The following is a 24454-nucleotide window of genomic DNA, read 5'->3' as shown; positions in this document are numbered from 1 at the left end:
ATTGAACACATTCAAAATTCTTCTCCAGCTAAACTTCTAATGAGCCAAGGATAGAGCAATGTTTAAAGGAACTGGATGAAGAAAAGGGGTGAGGAATTGCCTAGTTCTTCAGGATCCCTTTCCCCCTGTGCACATACCTGTTGGTCTGGCATCCCTTTCCCTGCCTGGCATTTAATAGGTAACATTCTTAAGGAGCGATAGCTAAGGTGACTATATAATTCATCATTTTAATCAGGACACTTGAGAGTGAAAGGGGACATATTATTAACTATATGATGATTGGAATAAACAGGGACTGTCCACGGTAAACCAGGAGGTACGGCTTACCATGCATTCATTTGCTTTTGCCAGACAGACACCTACAGGCATGGGTCCTAGGCCAATTTAGATAGAACCTAACTAGATCCCTTCTCTGGGCTATGTCTATTGTCCCTGCTCTCCTTCAACTGGAGTAGATGACGAAAGACTTGGATGCAAATATATTTAATGAACGACTGCGGTAAAGAGATTATTTTGTAATCTCATCAATAGTGACCTGATGACAATAAAATTCTGTGATATTTATTTGATTATAGTCAGGAAAACATCCTTAAAAAGCTATCTAATGAACAGAGTAGACTAACATTCTTGAGTAATTTTTAAGCACTTTTCTTTCCAATAGAAACAATTTTCTAGAGGCCGTTTTCACTGTGTCCTTTTGTCTCTCCACGATCTTAGTCTAGTTCTTTTCTCTCCCATCCTTTCCACCACTCCTTTATATGCACACACATCCACATATATAATTATATATGTACATTCATATATACATATGTAGATGTGCATGTGTGTATATACTTTATTATCTATAAATTAGAATCTTCTAATATTTCTAATTATATATTTTCTTATGGGAGAATTTTCTTCAGAGTTTTTGAGCCAACATTCATGATACACAAGATTTGGACATCTTTTGCTTGGGCAAAGGTAAAATGTAGAGTGAGATGTTTAGAAAAAATTACTGAAAGACATAGGATAAATAATTCTCATGTTTATTCAAATAGTTCTTCAGAGCTTGGAATGTGCCAGATGTGATGCTTGGTGCTACATATATATTAATGAACAAGAGACAGTTTACCATCTCCTTCAAAGAGTTCATAGTCTAGTGGGGAGACAGAAGAAAGCAAGCAAATAAATATGTAATTGTAAATTGTAAGTGCTATTAAAGACATAGAGTGCAGTCTTAGTAACAGGGAGGGCAACACACAGATAAGGTGTTAAAAGAAATTGTTTCTAAGAAGGTGACATTGAAACTAGACTTAAAGGATGAGAAGGAGCCAAACTTGAAAAATACATGAAAAATAGCAGACCAGAAGGAGGTTACAACATGTGCTAATGCCCTGAGGCAGAATGGAGCTTGAAGTATTCCAGGAAGTAAAATGAGGCCAATGTCTGTGCAGCCTATTGAGAGAAAGGGAAAATGACATCAGATGAGGTCAGAAATTAGTCTCTGCAGAGGTTTGTAAGCTACAGAAAGGAGTTCCATATCTAAGTGAATTATATCCAGAGAGTAGAAAGTTGGAATTTGAGATTTTGGAAGTTTTAGTGACGATGAGATCCAGAGAAGCTGTGGTGAAGTGGAGGAAAAAACCTAAACTCCATGCAAATTGTGAATTTACACAGCTGCATCACAGTGTTTTGGTATTATATTTTAAAAATCTACATTTTGCCTGCATCACTATAGCCATTGACCATGACTCAGTTCATAAATACATATGAATAAGAAACAAATATCTAAGATCATACATATTACCAGTAAAATGAAAAGGAAGAATTCAGGCAACCATTTGCCTCATTTTCTGCTTCTTTTCAAGTTTGATTTTGGTATATTTTTATTCAAAAAACCTTATATTTCTTATCAGTTGCACAAAGCTCAATTAACACTTTTTTTTTTTTTTAAACAAATGAGCTAGGGGTGCCTGGGTGGCTCAGTTGGTTAAGTGTCCGACTTCAGCTCAGATCATGGTCTCATGGTTCAACCCCACGTTGGGCTCTGTGCTGACAGCTCAGAGCCTGGAGCCTACTTCAGATTCTGTGTCTCCCTCTCTCTCTGCCCCTTCCCTGCTTACACTCTGTCTCTGTCTCTCTCTCAAAAATAAATAAACATTAAACAAATGAGCCAAAGCATTATTATAAAGCTAGAATTTAACTAATACAATAGTAATAAAAAGTTATCCTTTTTGAATTTACTGTTTGTTACTGAACCAAAATGCTATGTACACTTGGGCAGAAATAAATGTGTTCGACTTCTTAGATTCCAAGACTTAGAAAATATTTAAAAGCAATGATGTGTAATTCCTCGAATGAGCTTTGATAGTAATAGGAATCTCTAAACAAATCAAATTGTGAACCAATTAGGTAATGCAGTTTTTAAGACCTTTACCTCTTAAAACTGTGAGGTGAAGGAAAACATGGTTTGGAATTCAGAGTTTTAAACCATAGTAGTCCCCCTTATCCACAGTTTTGCTTTTTGCAGTTTCAGTTACCCATGGCCAACCCTCCACAGGAACCAGATGATCCTCCTCCTGACCAGTTGTAAGAAGGTCAATAGTTGGCTGATGCTCTGTCACAATGCCGGCATCATGCCCCTCACTTCATCTCATGATGTAGCATTTTATCAGCTCACATCACCACAACAAGAAGGGTGAGTACAGTAGAGTAAGATGTTTTGAGAGAGACACAAAATTCGCATAACTTTTATTATAGTATATTGTTATAATTTTACTATTAGTTATTGTCAATCTCTTACTGTACCTAAATTACAAATTAGATTTTATCAAAGGTATTTATGTGTAGGAAAAAAACAGTATACATAGGGTTTGGTACTGTTTGAGGTTTTGGGCATCCCTTACGGGTCTTGGAATGTATCGCCCATGGATGAGAGGGAACTACCATAATTTTAAAGCAGTAATACGATGCAGCATTCCATAACCAAATATAATAATAAAATATATGACCAATCACACTAAATGGGGGTAAATAAAGACTATAAGTAGCCCCATATCAGTCAAGTCAGCTTTTGTCACCAAACAGATACTGCAACTTGCAAAAAAGTTTTTAGTTTTCAAATTTTGGGAATTCATAATTGTGGTTAAGAGACTGTGCATCTGAAGATGCTAGTCCATTCAGTTTCTTTAAAAAAAAATCATTCTTAGTTTAAATCAAAGCTCATAATCCAAATGATCATGAAAAGAGTTACAATTTGGAAATGGCCAAACTTCCATTTGTGGACCATAATGAATTAATGTGCACCATGTTATCAAATTTCTTTAGTTATTTGTGTGGTCTTAAACAAATTCTTTTAATTTTACCCTTTAATATTTTTCCTGTATTTTCCTTCTTAAGAATAGTGAAATGTTATGATTCTTTTCTAGGAAACATATTTTGAAGCAGTACCTCACCAGTCTTTTCCAAATGTTTTAATTTTATATCTGTGGCAGAGATTATAGGAGTTTTACTTCAGAACTCATTACCCATTGTGGGATGATTTTAGATTGCATGTATCTAAGCACAGTGGCATTTTCAAGAAAGGTCATTCATGGGAGGAGTTTGTGACCATTGGTGTGGCTGGGACTGTTGGCTAGCCAGTATCCAGCCCCTCTTTCTTTCTTACTAATAAAGAAAGAAAGATTCTAATTTTGTTTTGGGTTTGCTACCCCCCAAACTATTTGCCACACAGTTTTAAACAGTGAGATTTAGGCAGAAGTGATTTGGTGGAGTTTCTGAGAAAGCATTGATAGGGGCCTGACTCAGCAGGCAGGGCCCTTTGCTCTTCACCTTCACCTTTCTTCCTGCTTGGAATGTGGTCACCACACCTAGGTGGAGTCAGGAGCTCTGTGACAGCCAAGAGGATGGCTCATGGCTAGGGGTAGCTGCATAGAAGGAAGAACATTAGGTTCTGTGGAGCCTTCATTCCATCTGGATTTTCTTTTTTCACATAAGGGAAATAGAAAACCACTAATTTGTCTAAAAGCACTGTTTTATGGGGTCTCTTCTTCATAACTAATGCATTTTCTAGTACAATCAGTGTGAGTGATCTTCAAATTATTTTCTCTGTTAAAATCAGTTACTTTTAAATTGCTGTATAATTCTAGGCTGAGAAGGGGACTTTATAATCTGGGTTTTGGTTACATTTGGTTACATAGATATAAGATATGCATATTTGTATGTATATATGTATGTCATATGTGTACACATATATGCAAAAATTCTTGAGCTATACTTTGATTAGTACATTAAATCTATTATATTGTATGCATGTTATTTCTTAATAAAAGAAAGCTATTTTAATTATTACAGAGTGATGGGATCTGATAATTTGCAATAGACATGGTGAGGAACAAGATGAAAGATATAATTCTTTAAAAAATATTCAATAACCTCTGTTCTAAGTGCCTAAGACAACTACTCATTTCTCTTATTAAAAAATGGTTCTCCTATATTTATGTTTTCCTTTAATCATGTTGCTGGCAAGTATTCTAGAACTGCATATTCCAACACTATTCACTCTCTCAACATTCTTTTTCTTATATTCTTGACAGCTATATGCATGCCTCCACCAGCAGCAGCCATTTTCATCCTCTGAACCCTAAATCTTGGGTGACCTCAGCTGTTACTCAAACGTCTCATTCCTCTATGGCTTATCAGAATTCAAGACTCTGTGGTAACTGACCTGTTATGGACCTGTGGACACGAAATGGTTAAAACAGTAAACCTAGACCCTAGCTTGGAGTTTTCTTGTATTGTAGTATGCTATGGGAAGTATCATAGTAAAAATATGAAAAAGAGGAATTTTTCTTCTAGTATTCAATATGAAAGTTATTCTTTGTGCTATTAAAAAAAATAGAACATATTTCCCTCCATGACCCCCACCACTCCCACCTGCAAATTGGTGATGAAAAAAATCGTATACTGACAGAGACTATCCTGTTTAAAATTTAACCCTTGTGTAGATTTGAGGTCAAAGAGGAATTGGAATAACCACAGCAACAGAAGCACGTTTGGTGCTTCTTGCTTAAAGTATGAGATTGAATAATTATAGAAAAAGAGATGAAAATTTTCTGTGAGAAATCATTAAAGCTTCCATACAAGAAAGATCATTTACTGTTATAGAACATGAATTATTATTGGGAAGAAAAAGTCAGTAAATAATTCAGGTCTAGGATGACAAAGGAAGAAGAGTTTAACAGGATCAAATTGTAAATAATTTCCCTAGCTATATCTAGCTAAATCTAGCTAAGGCTTCTTATAATTTCTTAGGGTGGGGGGAATGGGGGTTGATTTTAATGAAGGAATCTGCATAGGTGGTTACTGTATTTTAATATTTAGGTCAGTTATTTGTAATGAATTTGTTCTGCATTAAAAGAACACTTTAGGCATTGTTATAAGTTAGAATTTGGGAATTTGAATAGCCCTCAACTGACAATTGCAGTAAAAATTCTGGTGCTCAAAGTAGGTGGTGCAAAGAAATAGCACCCCTTAAAAATGTGCTTTTACAAGACTTATTCCTGTCTGTCTTGGTTAACACCTTGCTATGGCACACAGTGGGAAGCAGTGGGGGGGTGGGGGGGGTGGGGGGGTGGGCGGGGCTTTATCTTGCCAGTTAAGGGTAACTAATAAAAGAGAGGCAGTTCTTGCAAAGCTGGATTGCTGGTGTGATGATTCACTTTAACTTTTTGACCACTGAAAGAAGCTTTATTTTATATGTGATATAAACACATGTGTTTGTAACCAGCTGACAATTATCCAATGTCAAAGCTAGCTTTCATATTTTCTTGTTGATAAGAATAAGTAGTGGCCTAAGTGATCTTTACTCTTTTCTTACATATTATTCTCCTCTATTATATTCATTTTTCCTTCCAGATGGTGAAAAGTAATATAAACTTAATTCAAGCCACTTGGAAAATATGGAAATGTGTAATAAAGAATATAATCCTGCTTCTTTGGATCTCTTTCTAATGTCTTTCCTTGTACTTCTTTTTGTGTTGGCAAACTTTCAGAATAAAGGGTGCCAAGTCAGCGATCCCTATTATATAACTGAACAAGTGTATATATAATAGCAGTCACAAAAATAACTCAGACAGAAGTGATTACATAATTAACACAATTGCACCCTACTTTGACAAGTGGCAGAGATTTTCAAGAGGCATTAGATAACTGTCCCCCCATTCTATAGTTCTAAATTATTTGTAAAATCACAGATAGCACAAACTCCTTTCCATGTAATAACCACATTGCTTGCTTTCTAATCATTTCCCAGGATCATTTGAGTTGAATGAATTTGGGTTACATGGGAGTGAATACTGAATAGAGGGGTAACTTTGGAGGATGAAACACTTGGAAAACAGGGAAAGATGGTCAATGAGTAAAGACGATGATAAGGGATTCCTAGGGGATGAGGGAGAAGAGGATCAGAAGGGGAGGCGGAGTATAAAATAACATGGGATGGTGTCATAGATAGGGTGACTAGGGTGACTAGATAATTTGTAGTAAAATTGAGAAATTTTCAAGAGTGAAAATGGCGCTATTAATAACTGTACTGGTACAACAGCCTGGATTATACAGGGAAAATCAGAAAATATGGTCATTTTAGATCAACTTTTTATAAATAAGCCTACAGCCCTGGTGGCAGCCAACTGTTTGCTACCTTATTCTATATATGATAAGTTGTTGATACGACCTTCCTTATTTTCAGACTTACTATCGTTTATCATTTACCTCTTATCATTTTTCACCTAGCAAAAGAAAATGCCAGATGGGTGTTATTTATCCTTACTGGGGGTTCTTTAAAGCGATTGCTTATCCAGGAGTTAGTGTAAAATGTTGATGAGGCCAAGATCAGGTTTCAGTCATCATGAGATTGAGTTAGTCACTCTATTTTAGGGTCCAGGCTTCATTCTCAGAACTGCTAGTAAAGATCCGTGCTATTGGCTCTTTATTTCATGGTAATTTTAAGCCAGACACTGGCATGCTGGACTCTTGTCTTTGCTTCTCTGTAGAGATTATTGCAACATTTTTGCTGTCCTCAAAGAAGTCTTTAATATGCAATCCTCAGTAACAGACATCTTAAAACTATTTGTATCTTCACATCAGTATGCTGTGTCCATTGTGCATATTTGGAAACCAATACATCAAACGTAAGTTTGCAAAACATAATTTGAAGAATACTTACAATAGGAAACAAGGCTAAATTCCTATCTATTTTGAACTGATCCTGAAGCAGTGCTTCTGGATCTGCTTTCACCCTGGGCCTGAACTGTTCATTGAGAACTGAGACCCTTTTGGCTTGGAATTCAAGTTGAGCATGGTCTTGGGACTTGGCTATTGCTGAAAGAATCCCGAAAGAGCCCCTTGTCAGTCTGAGGCCACTAGGGCTAGCATGTGGCACTTGGTACCATCAGAACAGGTTTATTGTAGCCAAATCTCCCTAAAGTCTCCCTCTTTTCTGATAGGACTCAGACTAGCTGGACTCGCCACCTCAAGATGCCCCAAGGAGCCCTGGGTACATGATAGAAAGAGGTGGAAACTTGGAGGAGTATAGACATTGCTTAGAGACTTTCTTCTCTTACTGGCAGGAGGTGGTGCTCAGTTCTTCCTCTCTGGCAACAGAGTGGGATAGGGTTGCACATCAAATTACAAAGAGATCGTCTGGTCACCTGCTTTTTAAAGAATAGTCTCTGGTGGGATTTCTCAAACTGGTATCTCTGAGCTCTCCGTGAGAATTTAAAAATTTTTAATTTTCATTTAAACAATAATTTAAAAGTAAGAAGCATATTGTGCATCATCTGAATGACCTCCCTACGGCCAAGTGCTACTCTGCAATTTTAGTCTGTTTTTATAATTGAGTTAGCACCAAGCAATTCTACTTTAATCAGGGAACTAATGAGAAAAGAACCAAAGCAGACTTAATATGTAAATGATGTGTTTATATCAAGTAAAGACATAATATCACTATAAGCTATATGAACAATGGTTTACAGTAATTTGGATGAAAAACAGTGATGAGGTAATGTAGTCTTGCACTACCTGGTTTTAACCTGACCAAATTCATCAAATTCATGCTACTAGTAGTTATGGGGAAAACAATTATCTTCTGTCACATCACATTAAGACCTTTAATTTAAAACTTATTGGTTTTATTGGTTGGTTTATATTCAATTTATAGATGGGTATTCTTTATAGTTACATAAGCCCTGTGAGTATAAGGAATTTATACCTAGTTGTAACTGTGTACAAGTATGGTTAAAATCATGTATTGAGATGCCAAATTTCCTGGGTATTCATGTTACCACTGCCACATACTAGCAGAGTAATCTTGGGAATGTTACTTAACCTCTCTGTGTCCCAATTTCTTCATCTGATTTGGGATAATAAAATATCAGCTACTATTATTGTCAAGAGGAATTGAATACATGTAAATAATTAGAATAGTACCTGGAGATGCTAGATATTCCTATGGTAAAAGTAATTTAGCTCAGTAACTTAAGAGAAGATCCCAAAGTGTGAGAAGCCTGCTCTATTAGATAAAGTATATGGAATAATAAATAACATTTATATAGCACATTAAGTTTAAAAGTACTTTTTCATATACATTATTCCACTTAGTCTTCAACATCTAACCTGAAAGCTAGATAATATTTTTTATTATTTTAAGGATGAGGAGACTAAAGCTTCGAAAACACGTTTGTCATGAGCATTTGATATTTTTCTTCCCCATGGAGAATGAAGGGATATTTTGTTCAAACATTTTCCCATCTTCTTTCGGGTTGCTAGGAAGCCCAGAGCTAACTTTATACTTTAGTACACATTAGTACTTGTTAAAAGACTTAATGGTCTGAACATATATGTTATATTTTTTCTTTTCACTTGGTTTTCCATTCCAATTTATATTTTCCCTGATTCTGAAATTTTATGTATACTATTTTGTTATTTGGAATTTTTATAATCTGCCTCATATACATTTTGGAAAATTTTGAGTCATAAATAAATAAACTGACCCATGGTTACATAACTGGTAAGATTCAGATCTTGACCTCAGTTCTTTTGCCTTCGTGGAGAAGTCACATTTATGGAGCATTAGTGTGACCTGGTGATTTATATTCATTATCTCATGTAATCTGCACAATAATTAGTATGAGGTATGTTATTGCTCTCTTTATTTTCAGATGAAGACATTGAAGCTTATAAAAGTTTTAAAATTTTCCTAAAGTTAATAAATATTGTTATAATTTTTGTTCCTATAAATTTTTCTTAAACAAAAGCATGAGCTTCCTCTTCTAACTTCTGTCCCCCTGTAAGGGTTTAGGGCAAGATCTTTGTGTCAGTCTCCCTAGCCCTGTCCCCCCCACTTATGGCTTTGCCAAAAACAAAACTTCCATCCCAACTACTTGCCACTTAAACAAGATGTTTATCATTTTTTAGCTAAAAAGAATATTTGCTATAATAGAAATACCATAAATACCAAGCAAAGATGGTTCCCACCTTACAGTGTCCTTAGTAAACTTTTAGGGTTACCCAGAGCATAGTGCTCTTTCTGTCACTGTTGTACACTTGCCCAGGATTCACATCTAGTTTCTAGAAAGAGCCAAAAAAAAAAAAAAAAAAAAAAAAAAAAATCAGAGACTGGTGCCCCAGAGGTGAGGTAGCATGCAAATCTATGCTCCCTGATACTGGCCAACTTACCTATTTCTTTTCTTGGGTCAGTTTTATGTTTTTTATAGGGCCTGAAGATTGTCGCTCTGATTGGCTCCTATCAGCACATTTTCTGACTATTCCAAACGTGTGATAGGATTGCTTCTCTAATTGCCAGTCAGCTATTGGCTGGAGTCAGGCAAGCGGAAAGCCTGGGATTGTCTCTTGCCATTATGACCTCAACTGATGTCATAAGAGAGCACGGGAATCATTAAGTACCATCTAGAGAACAGAGTAAATGACATTTGACTTTCGGTTGCCCTGCCATCATTCTACATCAGTCTTTATAGTTTCCCAAATAGTTTCCCAAATAGTGATGGTTCCCAAACTTTAGTCATTTGATTTTCACGATTTTTGCCATATCCTCATATCACCTTTGCTATTATTTATTTAAAGTTTCTTTAATGTAATGGCATTTTTACTTAAATAAATTATTTGGAAGGAAGACTTTATATTGCCATCATTAATGGGAGAACAGTTACACTTATTATTAATAGATGATAATCTTAAAACTAAGTAAAATGAGAGTAAGACAATAGTATTAAATTCTTTCCAGACATAGGGATTGGGAATTAGGAGGCCTGTCATTTATTTCTAACAATCCCGTAAACTATCTCATAAACTATAAAATAGTATACGATCAATGCAACTTTTAGTGCCATCACTTTCCTCATTTGAAAAAGCTTCAAAACCATTTACCATGTTATCTGTAAGGAAAGAGGAGAGATTTCCTATGCCAGAAAGTAAGTAGAGACTACAGGGCATTAGATTGTAAAGGAGCCAACAGAGGTTGGAAACTATAAGTATCAGCGGCATGATACAGACCTTAAACCAGAGGGTGCCAAGTTTGACAAACGTCCCCTTTGGTTTCACTAGAAAGTTTACTGAATCCTACTTTCAGATTTTGAGTAGTAAGATTAATAAAGAAAAGCAAAAACAGGGCACAATCTTAGAATAAAGAGCTTAGAAGCTGTTCAAATGAAGGGAAGAATCACAGTAGTGGAGAAATAAAGAGGGGAAGAAAAAAGGAGAGCATATGTTCTCGGTGTTAAAAATTACACATCCTGATTCCTAAACAAAATTCTGCTTCAGATGATACTTCTAGATTAATCTAATGACTTTGAAAATATACACACATTCTGAAGGTTCTTTTACCTTTTTATGGGCTTATAAAATACCTGAGTTGCTTAGGTGGTAGTTATATTTGTGGATATTATTGGTCACGAGATGAACAAAGAAAGACCTAGAAGGAGTCTCTTAGGAAAAGTACACAGATTACAGAACCATTCTAAATATAATTTGTTTTTCAAGAAAAATTCAAATAAACTATTAATTGCTCCAATATAGGGATTATTTTATGAAAGCCCTGATAAAAATGTCATTGGGGATGATTATCAGACTCATTCTTTCAATGATTCAGTTGCCAAGAATGCAAGAATATAACTTGGTTAAAGTCTTGGATAACTTGTTATGATGTATTTTGGAAAAAATATATGAGGAAAAAATGAAAATTGTTAGTTGGATATTGTGGCAGTTTTAGGAATTGGGCTGAGACTAAGGAGTGTTCACAAATAATTAAAAAAGGAAAAAAACTGCAAAGATGACATAGAAGCAATGAAAAAAAGTTAGAAAGTGTCTTTAAATCAGTTGAGCAAGATTTGGGGTATGAATAGGTGTGCTGATAATAACGGTAAGAATAAGCAGAGCCAGACATCAACCTGAAACTATTCCAGGGACATGCTGCTGTGAATATATTCAATAGCTGCATATCTTCATTGTGCATAGGGAATAGTTACATATATGTTACCTTAAGATTAGATTGGTTCCCAGAGAGCCAAATGGGGAGTTCACAAATTTATGGATTAACATCTTTTGAATCCTATGGAAAAGTAAGTCATAAAGACACACATTTTATTTGTCTTTTTCTCTCTTCTCCAAAGCAACAAAAATCCAATTTCCCCTACCAATTTAAGTCCCATAGCTCTAAATGTGGCTACAGGCTCACATCATTTTGAAGGGCAAAGAACCACTTTGGGTATGGGGAGCTTTCAAAACTATCTACTACTTAAGACTGAGAAATGGGATATCAGCTCAAGATTTCTGGTTCTGGATCTTTGAAATCTTAAATTCAACATTTTCAAGAAGATCATTAAATTTTCCTACTTTCTAGAGATGTTTACCTGTCATGACTGGATTTCCCCACCTCAGCATGAGTAGTCTCCAGGCCTTGAATGTGACTTGATGTTCAGTAGGCTCTCAATTAAATTTTGACAAATTTGGGGCACCTGGGTGGCTCGGTAGGTTAAGCGTCTAACTTTGGCTCAGGTCACGGTCTCACAGTTTGTGGGTTCGAGCCCCTCATTGGGGCTCAGACCCTGGAGCCTGCTTTGGATTCTGTCTCCCTTTCTCTCTGCCCCTCCCCCGCTCATTCTCTCTCTCTCTCTCTCTCTCTCTCTCTCTCTCTCAAAAGTAAATAAACATTAAAAAAAAATTGGCAAATTTGACTTGGGGAGAGTCAGCCTTCTCAAAATATATGTATAAACATGGAGTTTCACTCACCTCCAAAAATCCTCTAGTCACAAAATGGTACCCACATGGTCTGATTCAAATATATGGGGCTAAGGTCAGTCAGAGTAAGCAGGTGTGGAGACAGAAGAGAAGCCTACTGTCATAACCAGGGGACTTAAAACAATCCTGACCTTTCCTGAAGATGTTAGAAAGTGACCTAAGAATGGTCCTTTTTCCCTGAAAATTTCTGGATCCTTCCTTAAGGATCAGTGGTGTTTCACTCAAGGAGCCTTTTGAGGCATAAATATATATTGATTGAATTTAATATACACAGTAAAAATATATAAATTTTAAGTGTATAGCTTGATGAAATTTTACAGAATGGATAGGACCCAGATCAAGAAACAGAATAGTGTTAGAATTCTGGAAACCCCCTTTATGCCCTCTTCTAGCTATTCCCCCACAAGTGACTGCAATTCTGACTTGTAGCACCATGTACTGGCTTTGTCTATATTTGAACATGAAAGTAGACATCGTGTAGGAACAGAATCATACACGATGCCTACTTTCACATTTGGTTATGTTTGTGAGATGCAGTGCTGCTGCATAGTTGTAGTACACTCACTGCTGTGTAATATTTTGCTTTTGAATATACTATCATTTATTTCTCATTTCTATGGTTGGTGGACAGTTGGGTACTATTCTGATCCATTCTGGACAGATTTGGCCCAGAAATTAAGCTTCTGGACTTTAAAGGAGCATTTCTAAAGTTGGCTTGAATGTGATGTTGTTGAGGAAAGCTTACTACTACCTGGACTAGAGATTTCTGTAAAGGGGATAAATTATTATCTAAGGAGGGATTCAGATTTATCATCAGAGGGTGCCACAAGTTCTCTAAGAGGAAGTGAAGAATATTCTTCATATATTGGAATTTTGCTGAGGTCTTCTAAGTGTGATAAAATATTCATATTTCACATATGTCTCTAAGGTAATTTCCTACCTTTTCTTAAATAAAAGTATGTGTGCCCCGGAATTTTGTAAATTGCAGATCCTGTTATGCACCATCACTATCCTGAAAAAGCCAGAAATTATCACTGTTTTTATCTAAAAAGAATATCAAGATCTTTCTAGGCAGGATAAAGGCCTGATAACTCCTCATAGAAGTATTTGTGTCTTTGTATTTGGTCTCTAAGAGCTTTAGCTTTCAATATAAAAGCTTCCATGGGGAAGGGTTGGTCTCAGCACTGTGTGTAGGCTCCTTTTAACACAGATATTATGACATGGTGGTTGATCATGGACAGGTGTGTGAGTATAAATTAGAAGAAATATAACTGTGGAGCCCAAATAGGGACAGTACTATGGCAATGGCAGCAATACCCTCAACCATAATCACAGTGTCTGTAGAAAAGCCTCTGTAGGACTCTCTGAGATTATTATTGACAGAAACTTTGAGTTACTGCAAGAAGCACAGACAGTTGAATGCTGATCAGACTCTCTGTTTCTTTCCCTATTTGGCATTTGGAAACACTATTGAACACTTGCCTTTGAGTAAGCCCTTGGTTTTTTGAACAATCTGTAGGTGGGAAGCTTTAAGATGGAACTGGCCCTTCCTTTCTTCCTTCCTTCCTTCCTTCCTTCCTTCCTTCCTTCCTTCCTTCCTTCCTTCCTTTCTTCCATTTTTCTTTTCCTCTCATTAAGCCACTCTTTCTATCCATTCTCCTCCTCTGAAAGAGGCAGTTGCTGTGGAAATGGCAGTGCCTGGGGCTAAGCAGACAACCAACATGGTAGATAGATCAATTACATACAGGTAGATTGAACAAATAAATAAACACACTGAGGATCATGTGAGTCAGGTTTCTCACTGTTGGAGAAAGAGTTTACAGATATGGAAAGAGGAAGGCCGGAGAGAACCTGAAGTGCTGAATTGGAATTAAAAGTATTGGTATGTAAACTAATGAGTTTAAAAAATATACATACATGGATACATATAGAGATAAATATAAATGTGTGTGTGTTTGTATGTCTATGTGTATACATGCATATATTTCCTAGCTCTGTTCTCTGAGAGAGCTTAGAAGCAATGACAGCTCAGTAGAAATGAACATGGTGAGTGCCTAGATCTTGGTTTCTAAATATTGATATTTGCTAAAAGGAACCAGTATTTGTTGGAAATGGTTGGTACCAGAGCTGAGGCAAAGAAAATGCAAGATGATTTAGGATCACCTGTTGTTCAAGAGAGTAAGGAAATGCTCAAACAATTATAAACACTTGTCAAAGGACATAGAAGCTAGCTTGAAGGGATCCCCACTGGCCAAGTCTGGTTCATTTTGCACATAAAAGTAAGTAAGGACAGTAACACACTACAACGCATTGAACAAAATAGGAATACACAAGTCCATACAGAGATAAGCAAACAAGCAGGAGAGAAAGTTTTTCTTAGAGTAGAATGCCAAATCTTCTATAAATGTGAAGTTATTTCATAAAGGTAATCTATGTGGTACAAGTATGTAGTGTTTATAGCACAAATATAGTTCCAAAATTATATAGTTTTAAAATAATAACAAAGTGAATATCAGCATGATTCCAAGAAAAACGATCACAGAGAAAGAACTCACAGATGAGATAAAAAGGCCTATTTTATTTTTCTGTAGGCATGTGGGTGTTTCTTCCCTTTGGATGGAGAATTCCCAGCAGAGCTTCCTTCCATGCTGCCACCTACTGACACTAGTACCCCCTTTCAGCAAACCCCATTCAAAGCAAGAAAAATTAAGGACTATGTTATCATTTCCCTTGGACATAGGAGGGAAAAGGCAAAATAAACATTGAGCTATTTATTCATTAGAAAAGAAGTTGTTGGACTTTAACCTAAAAAAGCAGGAGAGAGAAAAAGAGAGAGAGAGAGAGAGGGAGGAAGAAAGAGAGAGAAGGAAAAGAGAGCCTTACCCCTTGTTTGTGCTCTCAGGTGCAACTGTACAGCCCATATTAGTTACAAGTCCTTCTGAATGTGGGTTTGGACCATTTGGGTTCATGTGGCGGCTAGAAAATGCCTCTCTCCACACTGGCAGAGGCTCAGTGTGGTGCTATTGTTAGGTGGAAAGGAGCAAGAGAACTGAGCCTGATAGTACTCCCCAGCCAGCAGGCTGCAGGTTTTTGGCAGATGTCCACCATGTGGTATGAAAATGCTCTCAAGATCTAGTCCCTGCTTGCTGCTCCTGCCTCCCTTCCCAGGGCTCCTCCTGTCTGGGCTCCAGCCATACTGAATTACTTGGAGTTTTAGAATACGGTACATTCTTTTCACCTCCTTTCAGGATGTGCCAATCTGTTTTAATCTTCTGAGTATCTGAGTTCTCTCCTTGATGTTGCCTGGTGGCAGGAACTTCCAGAATAAAGAGTCCCAGCATGCCTCCTGTAGTTTTGAGTAATAATTGCTATGTATTCCTTATTGCCAGATACTGCCACTCACTTTGACAGCAGCCTATGCTGGATCAACCTGTGTTCTGTTGACTGTGATCATGTGGTTGGAATATCCGCTTGTCAGACTGTAAGCTCCCCTAGAATCCTGGATCTCTGAGTAGCACTTATTGCACTTGTGATTATTTGATGTTTGTCTTTACCCTTTATGAAAGCAATGGCTTTTCTTACCGACTACTCTGCTTTTAGACTTAGCACAATAACTGGAACATGACACGTATTTCAGCAAATGTTAAGACTTAATTTCCTAGTACCTAGGGAGGGATCTGTTCTTCCTCTGTCTGTCCCACATGGTTGGTGGTTTAGCTCCAGATCCCAACCCTTTCGAGTCTGTTCTGCCACCTGGAGAAACTGTGACTTGCCTGACTGTGTTCTGTGGTTACATAGTACAAAGATGGCATTAGAGATCAGATTTGTCATTACCTGAACCATTAATTATAGTTTGAAAACAACAGACTCCTGGCAAAGAACCCTATGATTCTTTTTTTTTAATATGAAATTTATTGTCAAATTGGTTTCCATACAACGCCCAGTGTTCATCCCAACAGGTGCCCTCCTCAATGCCCATCGCCCACCCTCCGCTCCCTCCCAACGCCCATCAACCCTCAGTTTGTTCTCAGTTTTTAAGAGTCTCTTGTGTTTTGGCTCCCTCCCTCTCTAACCTTTTTTTTCCCTTCCCCTCCCCCATGGTTTTCTGTTAAGTTTCTCAGGATCCACGTAAGAGTGAAAACATATGCTATCTGTCTTTCTCTGTATGACTTATTTCACTTAGCATAACACTCTCCAGTTCCATCCATGTTGCTACAAAAGGCCATATTTCATTCTTTCTCATTGCCAGGTAGTATTCCATTGTGTATATAAACCACAATTTCTTTATCCATTCATCAGTTGATGGACATTTAGGCTCTTTCCATAATTTGGCTATTGTTTGGCTGCTATAAACATTGGGGTAAAGTGCTCCTATGCATCAGCACTCCTGTATTCTTTGGGTAAGTTCCTAGCAGTGCTATTGCTGGGTCATTGGGTGGATCTATTTTTAATTTTTTGAGGAACCTCCACACTGTTTTCCAGAGTGGCTGCACCAGTTTGCATTCCCACCAACAGTGCAAGACGGAAGAACCCTATGATTCTTAAGGTTGTCGAGCTTGCTTGACAAGAGTTTCAATCTAATCAAGAATATTGAGAATATTGAGAGACAGAGAGAAAATAATCAATTATTTAACTAATTAATTAAAATAATAATAATAATAGTCACTATTATCTAGTGCTATGTGCTGTCCTAAGTGCTTTACATGCATGAACTTTTTTAATCCTTGCAAAAACCACACAAGTGAGGGATTACTATTATGTCCATTTTATTTATTTTTATTATTTTTTTTAACGTTTATTTATTTTTGAGACAGAGAGAGACAGAGCATGAATGGGGGAAGGTCAGAGAGAGAGAGAGGAGACACAGAATCTGAAACAGGCTCCAGGCTCTGAGCGGTCAGCACAGAGCCCGACGCAGGGCTCGAACTCATGGACCGTGAGATCATGACCTGAGCCGAAGTCTGACGCTTAACCGACTGAGCCACCCAGGCGCCCCTATTATTATGTCCATTTTAAAGGTGAAGTAATTGAGCCATTGGAGTAACTTGCCCAAGGTCAAGTAAAAAGTAGGATTCAAACTAGGGCAGTCTGGCTCTAGAGTCTGTGCTTGTAACCTCTGTACTATTCTGGCTCTCAAAACTACAAAGCCTAATGCTCTGGGAAAAAATATGGTGTGACAGAGATAGAAAATTAGTATTTCTCAGTTTAAAACTGCAACAACAATAAAACCAAAACTGGCCAGGTGAGGATTGACCTCAAATGTCAACATACCAAAACATAGGATAGGGTAGGGTAAGGAAGGGATGAAAATAAACTTTAAATTTCAGTATGCTCATAAAACCAGCAGACCAAGTTACATCTAGCTTTTGGGTTCCCTTCCTGTCCATGTCCATATACATAATTATAACCATGACAGATATAATTTTGAATTCTGCCTTTTTCATTTAACATTGTGATAGCCATTTAACCACATTGCTTTCTAAATGTCAGATGATACCATATTATAGTTTTCATTTGCATTTGTTGTTAACTCATTGAAGGTTTTTCCATGTTTGTTTACAAATTGTGTATTCATTATATAAATTATTTACACCTTGCCCTTTTAGCCACTAAAACCTTAACTTTTTTCTTATAAATTTGTTTGATTTCTTTTTGCAATATTGACATTGTTTATTACCCTTCTTTAAAAATTTTTTTAACGTTTATTCATTTTTGAGAGACAGAGAGAGACAGAGCATGAGCAAGGGAGGGGCAGAGAGAGACAGGGAGACACAGAATCCGAAGCAGGCTCCAGGCTCTGAGCTGTCAGCACAGAGCCTGATGCAGGGCTTGAACTAATGAGCCATGAGATCATGACCTGAGCCGCCGTCTGACGCTTAACCTACTGAGCCACCCAGTGCCCCTGTTTATTACCCTTCTAATGACAACATAAAATTTGAATTTCTGTAGCTTTGCACCACTTAAAAATATGTATATAATCTACCTAGATTCATTTTTGTGTAAAGTATAGGCATAGATAAAAATTATATTTTCATATTATACAATCACAATTTCTTCAACAATATTATTGACTCACTTGTCTCACCACTGACCCCTCAGTCCTGTTTTTATCTCTAGAAATCACAGGCATGTAGAAATTGTAGACATTTATAGCATGAGATGCATGACCAGAATGTGGTACTTAAAAGACATATCTAATGAACATCATACTATCAGATCTGAATATTGGAAAGGAGAACAGCAATGCACTTATTCATTTGTTCCACACATTGAGAACCTATTGTGTTCCAAGTACTATTTTAGATGCTTGTGACATGCCAGTAAAAAAAAAAAAAAAAAAAAAAAAGAGAAAATCAATGCCCTGTGAAGTTTACATTTTTGTGGTAGGGATCAAACAAAGTAAATAAATATAAAACTTATTAAATGATAATGAATGTGATAGAAAAAATAAAACAGGAGATACCATTTAGCAAGAGTCAGATTAGCCACAAAGATTCTAATTTTAAGTAAGTTGATCTGGAAAAGATTCATTGTGAAGGAGGAGAGTGAATCAAGTAGACATCTGAAGGAAGACTATTCCAGGTAGAGGAAATAGCAAGTACAAAAGCACTGAGGCAGGAACATGCTTATTGTGTTTGAGGAACAACAAGGAGGCCAGAGTGGCTGGAGTGGAGTAAGACAGAAGAAGTCAGCGAGATGGAGGTGTGTGAAGATCATATAGGTTTGTGAGCCTATACAGATCTAATAAATATAAAACTTATTAAATGATAATGATAATGATAATATATATATATTGGGGCATGGAAACACAGAGAACATTTGGGTTGATACAAAAGAAAAGAAGAACTCGGTGGCACTACTCTGGAATACAATATAGCCTGCCATGGCAAATACAGGATATGTATGTCATGCTCCTAAATGAATTTTAAATCTATAGTATATCATTCTATAGTGAGACAATTATTATGATAGTGAGTAGTACATGGGTTTTGGAATTATGTGAAATGGGCTCAAATTCAAGTAGAGTAATCTTAGGAAAGCTGCCAAAACTTTCAAAGACTCAGTTTCATCATCTGTAAAATGGTTACATTAATACCTGTGGTGGAGGAGCCTTTAAAAAAAAAGCTTATTTATTTACTGAGAGAGAGAGACAGAGAGACAGAGAGAGAGAGAGAGAACGAGTGGGGTAGGGGCAGAGAGAGAGAACCTGAAGCAGGCTCCATGCTGTCAGTACAGAGCCTGACACAGGGCTTTATCTCCTGAATCGTGAGATCATTATGTGAGCTGAAATCAAGAGTCAGATACCTAATTGACTGAGCCACCTAGATGCTCCACTGGTGGAAGGATCTTAAGTCATACCTGAAACAAGCCATTATAGCCTGCCTATTTTATTCCATGATCTGGAATCAAATCTGCTTTATTTGGCATTTCTTTTCCCTCTACTTAAGATGCTATTAACTGTAACCTCAAACTGCATTTTTAAAATCTGTTAACAGAAACACTTGAGATAATTTGCACTTGCTTTTGTCATAGAGGGTTTTACTATCATCTTTCTACTAGTGTACATAAGGGTTTGTTGTTGTTGTTGTTGTTATTGTTTTGTGTTTTGATATTCATCTTAAAACACATATGTCCCTAAACCCTCACAAATCTGTTACCACATTGCTTTTATATTTGAAAAAATGATGACTTCAACTAGTTTAGCAAAGTCCAATCTTTCACTTATATTACATGGTACTGTTACTTTTTAGTGTTCTTTTCTAAAAATATCTTTTTTAAAGTTTATTTTTATTTATTTATTTTGTTACTTGTCTTCCCTGTTTTTGCTTTTCCTTGTACCACAAAACCATCCCATGTTCACAGTCTGGTGTATGTAGCCTAATGTACTTTTTCTATGATCATGTAGCCACTTAAAAACATATTTATACACGTTCACATTTTTGTTTCATTTGTTTTACATAAATGGAATCATACACATCTCTGTGCATCTTACTTTTCTTGCTCAATAATACTATCTGGAAATCTCTTGGGCTAATTTCACCCAGTCTGCCCTTGTAAGCAAACAACTTCCATGCCACCACAGAACAATCCACAGAACAATTGGGGGAAATATAATTAAATGGCTCCTTCGTGTAGTTTTTTCAAAACAAAGGAAGTCTGTTCTAAGGAATAATTGATGTCGCTACTCCTTGTGGCAGAAAATGTCTAGCAACTTTTAGATGAAACCTCTTCAGATTCAAAACAAAACAAAACAAAACAGAAATACTAAAATAGGACCCTGCTTTTACCAGGCACCTGTATCTGCCTGATATATTGACCGGTTTTGGGAAAGGAACCAAGTGATAAACTTATTATAAAGTATTGGAAGTGCTAGGATCCACCTAGGAGTTTTTAGTCCTCATAAATGGGCAATGTCTGCAACTAGATGCCAAAAATTCTCCTGAATAAAAGTCATGCCCTGTCACCAATAGACCAAAATAACAGGGGAACAATTACAAGTAGTAAATGTCGGGTGGTGCACTTATGTCAGAAGTCAATTTCACAAGTTTTGTTAGCCTAGAAAGGGGAGAACAGGTGGTAGTAGTTAATGTGAAAGATGGCTAGGCAGTGTTAGTAAATTTCCACTTTAACATAAGCAAGTAGTGTTAAGCACTTGTTAAGTAAGAAATGCAATCGTGGTTTTTGCTATTAGAACTTTACCGTCCCAATCCCAGTGAGTAATAGACTCTGTACTCTCATGATTAGTCCTTATTTGGGTTTCAACTGTAGGTACCAGACTTTGGGAGGAATGTTGAAAAACCTCCTCCAGGCAGGATAATTATAGGGGACAGTAATTTTTTATAAGGTACTATTTTATTTCTTTCTTTTTTTTAATGTTAACTTATTTTTGAGAGAGAGAGAGAGAGAGAGACAGAATGCAAGCAGGAGAGGTGCAGAGACAGAGGGAGACACAGAATCTGAAGCAAGCCCCAGGCTCTGAGCTGTCAGCATAGAGCCCTAAGTGGGGCTTGAACTCACGAGCTGTGAGATCATGACCTGAGCTGAAGTCAGACTCTTAACCGACTGAGCCACCCAAGTTCCTGCTATAAGGTACTATTTCTTTAAAAAAATGAAAAAAATCTGAACTGAGTTCCAAAAATGCTGACATTTATTCATTTTGAGGGAGTGGTACATGAGAGTTTAATAATACAATTTATATTATTTAAAAATATTTTTAATATATGCTTATAATAACCCCCAATATTTCCCACAATTGGTTAGCGATTTCTCACTACTCTTCATTAGCTTCTTGTCTGAAGCATATTCATCTCCTCTGTTTGTGATTAGATTCTTTTAGACTATGCCACACATGTCATTCTCTATACTGTGAATTCAAGCAATATTGATCAAACATTTTCTAAATGACAGATGTCTTAGGGCAAAGGGTAAAATTTTGTTTTAAGTTTATTTATTTATTTTGAGACAGAAAGAGGGTGTGTTTGTGCATGTGAGCGGGGTAGGAGCAGGGGGAGAGAGAATCCCAAGCAGGCTCTGCACTGTTAACACAGAGCCCAATGTGGGGCTTGGTCTCATGAACTGTGAGATCCTGACCAGAGCCGAAATCAAGAGTGGGACGCTTAACCTACTGAGCCATCCAGGTGTCCCACAAAGGTAACTTGTTATAAGAAGAGACCCACTGATAATGTAGCCTAAAGAGCAAAGAAGTTTATGTCTCTTCTATGCAGTAATAGAAAATGTACAATCCAAGTGAGTGGGACAGCTCTGCTCCGAGGAGTCCAAAATGGACCCAGGCTCCTTCCAACTTGTGGCTCCACCCCAAATGGAGAATAAACCACTTGTGGCCTTGTTGTTATCTGCATTGATGAGGCTGGGAAGAGACAAAAGGGCAAGGAGACACTTCTAAAACAGAAATGCAAAAGCAGTAGCCCTCACTTATGTTCATGTTCCAGCATGAACATAAATTAGTCACCAGCAAAGGAGTTGTCTAACAGGAAGGGAGGCTTAGAAATGTAACCTAACCATATGTCCAGGAAGAAGGGAATATGGACTTTAGTAAACAGTTACCATTCTCTACTACGTTAGATAAAGCGCTACATGCTGGAGTGTTTTCCCCTGCTTTCTCCATCAATCCAGGACCCTTGTCTTCTTCAAAATTTGCTTTTTCTTAATTTCTTCCAGGATATTTTTCCTATGTAGGAAGACAATGACACTCTGTTTTCTTTAATTATGTTCACAATGTGAATTTCATTTTATTCAACAGCTGAGAATCAGTCAATAAATACTTATTAATATATACTGTGTAGCATGGATTATGCTGAAAACAAGAAATAAGATGGTGAGCAAAATAAATATAGTTCCTGCTCTCAGAGAACTTACAGACCAGTGGAAGAGACAGATATTATTATAGATATAATTAAATTATTAAATAAATATTTAATAATTTAAAGTGTTATCTAAATTAGGTATTTATGATTAATTAGATTTGTAAGTATCACTTATATATGATAAGTACTATAAAGGAATAGAACAAGATACCCTGAAAGAATATAATGAAAGTTATTTTAGGTTGGATGCTTGGGGAAGGCATAGTGAATGTGAATACGTAATATTTATTTATTTATTTATTTAATTTTTTTTTTTTGAGGGAGAGAGAGAGTGTGAGCAGGGGAGGGACAGAGAGAGAGAGAGAGAGAGAGAGAGAGAGAGAGAGAGAGAATCCCAAGCAGGCTCCATGCTGTCAGCACAGAGCCCCACAGGTGGCTTGATCTCACAAACCATGAGATTGTGACCTGAGCCAAAATCAAGAGTTGGACGCTCAACTGATTGAGCCACCCAGACACCCCATGAATACTTAATATTTAAAATATAAAATTAAATCTCCCTGAATATTTTTTTTTCTTAGTGTAATCTAAAAGAGTGCAAACAGGGTGAGAAGAGTTCTGGAGACACTGATATATGAAGACTTTTGGAAAGAGCCCTTGTCTTAAGAGACTAGAGCTCTGGTGGAGTGAGAGGTGGGGGACAGGGAGGGTAGTAGCACACATTCTAGCTGTTTCCAAATATGGAGCAACTATCCTAACAGAAGAGGGGATGCATTTGCTTTACTCTCAAGGACAAACCTAGGAACAATTGAGAGGAAGCTGAAGAAAGGAAGATTTGGGATCAATTAAAAAAACAAAACAAATGGGGGACCTGGCTTGCTCAGTTGGAGGAGCATGCAACTCTTGATCTTGGGATCATGAGTTTAGGCCCCATTTTGGTGTAGAATTTACTAAAAAAAAATGAGTAAACTATAACATTCCATCAAAGAGAGTGTCGAAGGGGCACCTGGGGTGGCTCAGTCGGTTAAGCGTCTGACTTCTGCTCAGGTCATGATTTCACGGTTTGTGAGTTCGAGCTCTGCGTCTGGCTCTTTGCTGACAGCTCAGATTCTGTGTCTCCCTCTCTCTGCCCCTCCCCCACTCACACTCTGTCTATGTCTCTCTCAAAAATAAATAAATATTTTTAAAAATATTAAAAAACGAAAGGAGAGTGTCCAAAAGACTACCACATTAGATGGTGACTGTCTGTCACCAGAACTATCTAATCAAAGGTGGCACAACCCTTTGTCAGGCACACGGGAAAAAAATTCCTAAACAGGATCATAAGTTTACCTGTATAACTGCTTAAATCCTTTTTGAGGTTTTTGTGATTTTCCTTCTTTCATGCATAATACATAAATTAGTAGATAAAAAAAATCATGGTTCCTTGAGGTGTAAAGTCAGGTTGTTTATTTGAGATCTTTCTTTTGTTCTTACTTTATGCATTTATTTCTCTACATTTCCCTCTTAGAACTGCTTCTGCTGCATCCTACAAATTTTGGTAGATTGTGTCTCCATTTTCATTTGTTTTGAGATAATTTTTGGTTTCCCTTTTGATTTCTTCTTTATGCATTGGTTTTTCAAGGGTGTGTTATTTAATTTCCACTTTTGTGAATTTTCCAGCTTTCCTATTGTTGTTAATTTCTAGTTACATACCGTTGTAGCTGGAAGGATACTTGGTATAATTTCAGTCTTCTTTAATTTGATAAGACTTGTTATGTGACCTATCATAGGATCTATCCTAGATGGTGTTCTGTGTGTGCTTGAGAAGGATGTATATTCTGACGCTATTGGTGGAC

At 36.9% G+C, this 24454-nt stretch overlaps 1 long non-coding RNA gene across 1 annotated transcript; it reads right to left on the bottom strand.

Moving 5' to 3' along the window:
- Nucleotides 1–1007: 1007 nt before the first annotated feature.
- On the bottom strand, nucleotides 1008–9863 carry LOC128775089 (uncharacterized). The gene is made up of 3 exons (XR_008419731.1): nucleotides 9718–9863; nucleotides 9517–9609; nucleotides 1008–1437 (listed from the first exon to the last, which is right to left on the bottom strand). It is a non-coding gene; the product is annotated as an uncharacterized LOC128775089 (long non-coding RNA).
- Between the last annotated feature and the right edge of the window lie 14591 nt (nucleotides 9864–24454).

The sequence above is a fragment of the Panthera pardus genome, unplaced genomic scaffold (assembly GCF_024362965.1).
Source record: "Panthera pardus isolate Hobbes unplaced genomic scaffold, ASM2436296v1 HiC_scaffold_6, whole genome shotgun sequence".
In the NCBI taxonomy this organism is placed as follows: Eukaryota; Metazoa; Chordata; class Mammalia; order Carnivora; family Felidae; genus Panthera; species Panthera pardus.
Note: the sequence above shows the minus strand (reverse complement) of the source record. Positions and strands in the feature narration are given on the sequence as shown.